Source organism: Lampetra fluviatilis, chromosome 1 (genome assembly GCF_964198595.1).
Source record: "Lampetra fluviatilis chromosome 1, kcLamFluv1.1, whole genome shotgun sequence".
Taxonomy (NCBI): Eukaryota; Metazoa; Chordata; class Hyperoartia; order Petromyzontiformes; family Petromyzontidae; genus Lampetra; species Lampetra fluviatilis.
The window spans coordinates 34,680,841-34,690,370 of NC_136275.1; positions in this window are offsets into that span (position 1 = coordinate 34,680,841).

Consider the following 9,530-nt stretch of genomic DNA (forward strand, 5'->3'; position numbering starts at 1 on the left):
TAGGTTTTTTCGGTAAAGTCACTTAGGTAAAAAATAAAAATTAATAAAAGTAAAATAAAATTATTTTATTTTATTTTTATTTTACTTTTATTAATTTAGATTTTTTTACCTACGTGATTCTAGATTTGAAGCTTTCGTGACTGCAAGGAATCATCTTCTTAGGTTATTTCGGTAAAGTCACGTAGAAAGTAAAATAAAATAAAACAAAAATCACGACGTTTCGGAGGCAACACAAGTCTCCGTCATCAGGTGGGACCGTCACAGCCAGATTAGCTGTATCAAGTGAGGCAATGATTCAAGATGTAATCCCTTAAAAGCGAGTTGAGAGGGGAGGGAGAGGGAGGGGGGAGCTCATCAGACTATGGTAGCCAATGAAAGGAACGTATCAGGAGGGAGGGGGGGCGAGGCCAAAAGGGTGGGCGATGGACGTGGAAGCGCTTGTGCGCAAGCGGCCAATTACTGCACACGCCAACACAATGGAGCGATTGTGCGCAAGCGGCCAGCCACTGCACCCGCCAACACAATGGGCAGAGAGGAGGAGGGGAGGTCTAATACACATGATAGACAAAAGAACGAAAATGATGATGGGTACAAACTTAGGGGGAGCTCATCAGACTATGGTAGCCAATGAATGGAACGTATCGGGAGGGAGGGGGGGGGGCGGGGGGGGGGGGGGCGGGGGGGGGCGAGGCCAAAAGGGTGGGCGACGGACGTGGAAGCGCTTGTGCGCAAGCGGCCAATTACTGCACACGCCAACACAATGGAGAGAGAGGGGGAGGGGGGGTCTGATACACATGATAGACAAAAGAACGAAAATGCCCATGTTTATACCAATGCTGGCTGAACAATGAAGAGAGTACTGTTAAAATAACTGGGGATGTTAACACTCGGTAAAGTACAGTAAAATAGTGCCTGTCAGATAAGATGGTCCAAAAAATTTGTGATTAAGTCTTTTTTGCGTGGTTGATAACATCTTTCCAATGATTACTAAGTTTGTACCCATCATCACGGTTGAAATTATGTCTGTGTTTGTATATTTGTATGGCTTCGTGTACAAACCTTTGATGGTAGCCGGGAGGTTTGCAGAGAACCTTGGTCTCGGAAAAAGACAATTTCATGAGAGCCCACCGAGTTGTAGCAATGATCGGCCACGGCAGAAGAATCAGTTCTGCCGTGTTTCAGATCTGACTTGTGCTCGCGGACACGATCAGAAACATGACGTTTCGTTTCTCCAATGTAGCAATCACCACAAATGCAACTCAATTTGTAGACTCCAGGATACTCTAAGTCAGGAACGACATCCTTCACAGATAGAATCAGATCACGGATTTTATGCACTGTACTGAATCGGACTTGGATCTTATGTTTGTTTAGAATTTTGGAGATCTTTTTGGTCACGCCAGCTATGTATGGTAACGTGATGGTTTTGGTCGGAGTTTCATGTGGCTGTTTCTGTGTGGTGGGAGAGACAGCTTGGCGGATAGTACGGTCAGAGTATCCGTTCATCCTGAGGGCCCGATGTACATGTCTTAATTCACCGGTCAGGTGGTGTTTGTCAGAAATGCCATGTGCTCTGTGGTATAGCGTTTTGATGAGAGAGTTCTTTTGAGATGGGTGGTGGTGGGAATCCGGTTTCAAGTAGGAGTCTGTGTGGGTGGCTTTTCTGTAAACAGAATGTCCCAAGGAACCGTCAGGACTCCTCTCAAACAGAATATCCAAGAATGGTAGTTTACCGTCTTTCTCCACTTCCATGGTGAATCTGATGGATGGGTGTCTAGAATTGATGTGGTCCAAGAAGTGGTTCAATGCTGGGAGGCCATGTGGCCAGATGACGAAAGTGTCATCCACATATCTCTTCCACAGGGAAGGACGCAGGGTGGATGTCTGGATGGCGTCAGCTTTGATGTAGTATCTTTGTTTACCAAAGTCCCAGTACCGGACACCCTAACAATAATTGAGGACTAAGTCCAACATGGATTGTATTCTGATGCACCTGCGCTGGTTAGGCATTGCCTCACCAACACCTATTTTACCTGGAATGGCACCTTCTACAAACAGAATGAGGGTACCCCTATGGGCTCCCCTTTGTCACCAGTTATAGCCAACATATTCATGGAAACGTTTGAATCAGACGCAATCCAGACATCCACCCTGCGTCCTTCCCTGTGGAAGAGATATGTGGATGACACTTTCGTCATCTGGCCACATGGCCTCCCAGCATTGAACCACTTCTTGGACCACATCAATTCTAGACACCCATCCATCAGATTCACCATGGAAGTGGAGAAAGACGGTAAACTACCATTCTTGGATATTCTGTTTGAGAGGAGTCCTGACGGTTCCTTGGGACATTCTGTTTACAGAAAAGCCACCCACACAGACTCCTACTTGAAACCGGATTCCCACCACCACCCATCTCAAAAGAACTCTCTCATCAAAACGCTATACCACAGAGCACATGGCATTTCTGACAAACACCACCTGACCGGTGAATTAAGACATGTACATCGGGCCCTCAGGATGAACGGATACTCTGACCGTACTATCCGCCAAGCTGTCTCTCCCACCACACAGAAACAGCCACATGAAACTCCGACCAAAACCATCACGTTACCATACATAGCTGGCGTGACCAAAAAGATCTCCAAAATTCTAAACAAACATAAGATCCAAGTCCGATTCAGTACAGTGCATAAAATCCGTGATCTGATTCCATCTGTGAAGGATGTCGTTCCTGACTTACAGTATCCTGGAGTCTACAAATTGAGTTGCATTTGTGGTGATTGCTACATTGGAGAAACGAAACGTCATGTTTCTGATCGTGTCCGCGAGCACAAGTCAGATCTGAAACACGGCAGAACTGATTCTTCTGCCGTGGCCGATCATTGCTACAACTCGGTGGGCTCTCATGGAATTGTCTTTTCCGAGACCAAGGTTCTCTGCAAACCTCCCGGCTACCATCAAAGGTTTGAACACGAAGCCATACAAATATACAAACACAGACATAATTTCAACCGTGATGATGGGTACAAACTTAGTAATCATTGGAAAGATGTTATCAACCACGCAAAAAAGACTTAATCACAAATTTTTTGGACCATCTTATCTGACAGGCACTATTTTACTGTACTTTACCGAGTGTTAACATCCCCAGTTATTTTAACAGTACTCTCTTCATTGTTCAGCCAGCATTAGTATAAACATGGGCATTTTCGTTCTTTTGTCTATCATGTGTATCAGACCCCCCCTCCCCCTCTCTCTCCATTGTGTTGGCGTGTGCAGTAATTGGCCGCTTGCGCACAAGCGCTTCCACGTCCGTCGCCCACCCTTTTGGCCTCGCCCCCCCCCCGCTCCCCCCTCCCTCCCGATACGTTCCATTCATTGGCTACCATAGTCTGATGAGCTCCCCCTAAGTTTGTACCCATCATCATTTTCGTTCTTTTGTCTATCATGTGTATTAGACCTCCCCTCCTCCTCTCTGCCCATTGTGTTGGCGGGTGCAGTGGCTGGCCGCTTGCGCACAATCGCTCCATTGTGTTGGCGTGTGCAGTAATTGGCCGCTTGCGCACGAGCGCTTCCACGTCCATCGCCCACCCTTTTGGCCTCGCCCCCCCTCCCTCCCGATACGTTCCTTTCATTGGCTACCATAGTCTGATGAGCTCCCCCCTCCCTCTCCCTCCCCCCTCAACTCGCTTTTAAGGGATTACATCTTGAATCATTGCCTCACTTGATACAGCTAATCTGGCTGTGACGGTCCCACCTGATGACGGAGACTTGTGTTGCCTCCGAAACGTCGTGATTTTTGTTTTTATTTTATTTTACTTTCTACGTGACTTTACCGAAAAAACCTAAGAATCTGGTTTCCACCACGGACATTTTACTTATATAGGGCGCTTTCGCTTTGACGAGCCATTTAAGTTCCCTATAAATGCAAATTCCTAAATCATTATCGATGGGTCTCTGTGCAAATCTTCACCCATTTGCCGCTGGTGCTGCATCCCACTACCTCGTACCACACAGGGAGAGCTGCCGTTGGATGGACCCCTTGGATAGACTGCAGGGGTATCCACAACGGTAGAGATGAGCTGTGATGGAAGGCGCTTTTGAGCTGCTGAAGACATCCAAGTAAGCGCCACATTTTCACACAAATCCTAATCGTTACTGACACTACTCTCCCCCCGAGTGGTGAATGACGTTCGTCTCTTCAGAGCGTCGATCACCAACTTCGAGTTCTGCTGGAGCTTTCTGCTGCAGCTGACACCGCAAATCACTCTACGCTCCTTGAGAGCATCGTCTCAAGCACTGAGCAGGTGTGCGCGGCGTATATGAAAATGTTCTAGTAAAAAGAACCCACCCTGGTATTTAGCACCCTTTAAAAATGAATTTCACCGATGATTAATTTTCGGTGGCTACCATGTTTTTTTTTTTTACTGCTGATAGCTTTGCATTACAGATATTCCTCTACTTACGAACTTTCGAAAGATATATTAACAAACCTGTCCGTACGTCCAAGTTACCTGTTCGGACCGAGCGTCGTAAGTTCAACCGCCGCGCAATAGATGGCGTTGGTGGCATCTGCATCTGCAGAACATGAAGAACCAGTGGCATCTACATTTACAAGAGATGATACAACTTATTAAGTCATTCCCCATGTTTAGTGTACATGCCGTGCAACATGTTTGGAATCGACAGCAGTAAAGTTGGACTTGTCTAAAAATCGACTGACGAACGGACCTCTGGAACCAAACTCGTTCGTAAGTAGAGGAGTCCCTGTCCTGCTGTGTTAAGTTGGCAGAAGTGAAACGTCACCGCATTCAGGCCATGAATACACTGGGCACCTGGGCAGTAAGCTCAACATGCATACAAGTGTTAATCTTCGATTGTTAAAGGAAAGATTGTGACTCCATGAGATATTTGTAAGTGTCATAATACTCTTTCTTCTTGGTTCTTTCGGTGAAGTCACGTAGAATGGAAATAATAAAATAATAAAAATAAAACAAGAAAATAATTATCACGACGTTTCGGCCACAACGCAAGCAGCCATCCTCAGGTGCAGAACAGGTCTGTCAGAAAGACAGCGTCTGAATGAACACCACCAGGCTTGGCAGCGTATATTTAAGCTGGGTTGGAGGGGGAAGAGCGCCTTGACAAAGGAATTTACATATCAAGAGGAATTTTGCATATTTATGGGAAATGCAGGTATGTGATTAGTACTACTTATGGCCGTGCATTATGCAGGATTAGCAGCATCAAAGGGAGGGGATATGGGAAATGCAGGTATGTGATTAGTACTAGTTATACCCGTGCATTATGCAGGATTAGCAGCATCAAAGGGAGGGGATAGGGGTAGCATTAATAAAGGGAAGGAGTGTTAATAGTATGTAGCTGCAGTAACTAAAACCACCACGTAAACAACTAAAGTATAAACTACATAGTATCATCAGTATACTAAATATTCTCTACAATAAGCTGAGTTACTAACAGTAAGTAATACATTACATTATGCTTTATTTTTATTATTTTATTATTTCCATTCTACGTGACTTTACCGAAAGAACCAAGAAGATGAATCCCTGCAGTCACGAAAGCTTTAAATTGTCATAATACTTTAGGAGATATTATTAGTGTTGTGAAAATGGCTTAGTTAAGTACTGTAAGACTAAAATGGAGGGCATAGGTAATGCGATTAAGGGTTCTCGAATGTTGATTGTGGTCATTCATGTGGTAATTGTAATGCAACTGTGAATTTTGGAAAGGAAAACAGTGAGTAGACAATGCTGTTTTCACTCTCTTGAATTTTAAGGTAATATTTAATAATTGTAATGACGGTATCGCAAAGTATTACAGTACTGTAAACAGGCTTAGACCTATGTGGAATGTGATATACATGGCAACGTTTAATACAAATATAACGTATTTTATGTTGTTCAATTATATATTGCGTTAATAAATGTGTAATGTTGTTAATTTACAATTCAAAGTTAGAGATGGTTCCTCATAATAAAACCTTACGTGGTTATAGACAGCTGTGTACGTAGTGACAGCGAAACAAAAGTTTGAATATTGTATTATCGTTCCAGACATATTTAATGAATGTGTCGCAAACTGAAAATGGAGACCCTGCCTCGTCATTTTAGAAATTGCTACCAGAGGCATCTCTGGCAACACTGCTGAGACCGCTCACAACTCTCAAACCTACATTTCCTTGTCATAAACTGTCGACTGCAGGACTCGGCTCATGTCCAAGGTCAAAACCTTTCCTCTTGACCTCTGCCGATGACCGTCTGCCGTTGTCTTTTCTCTAAACAATGAACACACACACAGAGACACTGTGTCCATGCAGCGTCGTGAACAGCCATAACATTCCAATGCTATATAAATGCAAATTATAATTGTATTGTTTTCGCATCATAAACCTTTTGCAATAAGCATGCAAGAGAAGATGATCTTTAGGTTTCATTTTGCAGTTGTTATACAATATATATCAATGGTGTTCCCAAAAGAGACGTGCTGCGTCTGACTAGTTTTTCAGAAGCATGTTTGGTGGGATATATATATTTATGTTTTGCTCCATCGTATAATCATACATTTCTAGCACTGGCTGCTTCGTTCGAGTCACCGGCTGACCATCGGTCAGTCGCCTCTGTATTGACTCACGGACACCTCCACCCGTGCTGTTGGACTCTTATCTGTGTTATCTCACCCATTCTGCGTTCCAACCTTCACTATAACTGCAGGCCACAGACACTTATGTGTCGACACAGCTCGACTTTTAATGTCCTTCACATCGTCTCTTTTCTCCCACGTCCTAACAGTGTTTACTCAATTAATGACACGTATTAACTCGTATCTATTACAACGTTAAAGGTGCTTCATGTTGCTGACGGCTTGGCGTTTTCGCCTGCGCTCATCAAGTGTGATTTAAAGACAATTTTTTTCATTTGCAAGAAAGTGAATGTATGACAGCAGACGTATATGGCCACGCAAAGATGCACACAAACAACATATGTACAAAGACACAGATCCCCCCGTGTAGCCTTAACAGACTATTGGGGCAAGTGCTGTTAGCGAGCACCTATGAAGGCCGGCACGGTACACGAGGGGGTGGATGGCCAGCACCACGCCCGACCGTCTTTGTATCCCTGGCAGCGATGTTTGTCCACCGCACCAGGTACTCATTTCGCGCTCAGTCGGCACTGGTGAGGCCCAGGACTGTGTCGGATATTCGTTAAGGAATATCGATCGTGAGCTGTAATGTGAACTCAGGTCTGGGTGCTGGTAGTTTGCAGTGTGCTAACCACTGCGTAACCGCTCCCCCCTCCAGCCCCACGCAGACAATCTACCCACACAACAAAGGCGTCCATCACACACGCACGCGCGCCGTGCAACACGATCACATTCCTGGCGCGCGTTCGTAACGAGGGCGCGTGCGTAATTAGCGTGCGGATAAACGGCGGCTTTGGCGTTCTGCATGGGATGATGAAGACGTTGCCCTCTAGAGGAACAGGCGCGTCGCGTGGCGCCCCCCGGCTCTGCGCGAAGACAGCGGGGCGTCCAGGCTGCTACTGTTGCCGCTTAACTATTTATGACCGCATTATAATGCACCGCGGTCTCGTTCGGTGGTGTAACGAAAGAACGAGCGCAGGAGGACAGAAGGAGGATGAGAAGGACTGGGAAGGGAGGGGGGGTGGTGGTGGTGATGCGCTGCTGAATCTTGCATTGCGTGCCCATGGTCGTAGCTCGCTTGGCTCGATGCACGAGTGTAGTCGGCGATGTTCCGACGACACGAGAGAGGGCTGAGTTGAAGTGCCGAACAGGGTCGGCTTGGATTAATGCAACATCGCCTTTCTTCAGTTTAACACGCAGTAGGCTTTCGCGACCAATATCATCCATAATAGAGGTTTTTGGGTTGGTTCGCGTAAATATGTAAATGTGTCGTTAAAACCCGCCACCACCCGACACAGCCAACTTTTAAGGGTTGTCATGTAAACAGAACGTGGCCAATTTGTCACTAGTACAGCACACCGGTGTGTTGGAGAGCCAAGCCACAACATTTACAATCTGAGTACGACGTTTCGCCAGTAACTACAACTAGCTGAAGCCAGTAATTACAAGCTGAAGCTAGTTGTAATTACTGCAACACACCGGTTAGTGCTGTACTAGTAACGAATTGGCCACGTTCTGTTTACGTGTCAACCCTTACTATTTGGCTGTGTCGGGTGGTGGCGGGTTTTAACGACACATTTATATATTTACGCGATCTAACCCAAAAACCTCAATTATGGATCGCCTTGTCGTCACCATCACCGTTGTGTTCGTCGCTTGAATAGTAATCATTTTTGTTTTCACACAACACGAAGGAGCTGAGTTGAAGCACTGCACAGGGTAGGGTTGGATTGATGATCATCGTCATCATTTTTTCATCCGTCATAGCCATCATCACCATCATTGTCATCAACCTCCTTGTCATCGTAATAGTCATCGCTCTCGTCATCATCAGCCTAGTCATCATCATCATCATCGTCGTCATTTTCATCTTATTCATCTCAAAATAGAAGCATCAACGAACTAAATGTCAGAATCGTCATCAGTCAGAGCCATCTCAGTGTGCGGCGACCTGGTGCCTTGTGACAATGGGTGGCAGATGGGCCCTGTTGACTGATGATGTGTTGAAAGGGTCAGTGACACGGACACACGTGTAGACAGATGGACACAGTGACGGACGTAATCATATAAACAAATAAAGAAATGTAGGGAGACCAACAGGGAGAGTGATAAAAATAGAAAACAAAGAGAGACACACGGACACGCAGAGAGGAAAATAGACAAAGTAAGTGATGAACAGAGACACGGCGAGATACAGATACAGAGAGAGACAAAGAGAGAAACACGGAGAAAGGCACCTACGGAGAGAACCGCAGACCGACCGAGACACAGAGAAACAGAGAGAGAGAAAGCAACACTGAGTGACAGAGACACGTAATGTTGATAGCTCCATCATCACCATCAGTTACTTCGCCTGCAATAGTCACTAAAGCTAATATATATCCTGGGCGGATGCTGCACAACTCTGCTGGGCGGTTACGAGAACGCATCACCGCTCATTAGAAGCAGCACTCTTGTCAAGTGCGGCACTCACTGGCTTCGCCTCCCCAATTTGTTGGGCTGAGTTGCCCGTGTAGGTGTTGTATCATTGCCATGGTCAAGGTCAAGGTCGGAGTCGAATGAGTCAAGATTAGGGCTCGCGGTGTTGTCCAATCAATTGCGGTTGTCAGAATTCCCGCTCGCTGATCCACACGAGCCACCCGACAACTCTTACCCACGACCAACGACCAAATCACGTTCACTGTGAACGCAACCCCCCCACCCCCTCCCATGCCGTCAGATCTCGGAGGCTAAGCGTGGTTGAGCCAGGTTATTGTTTGAATGGGCGACGGCGTTGAGTAGCGGCCAGGTGGTGGGAATACGCCGATTGATTTTCCAATTTTCCGTGTGGAGCTTTCACTGTCAAACCCCACTGCCCGTCCTGT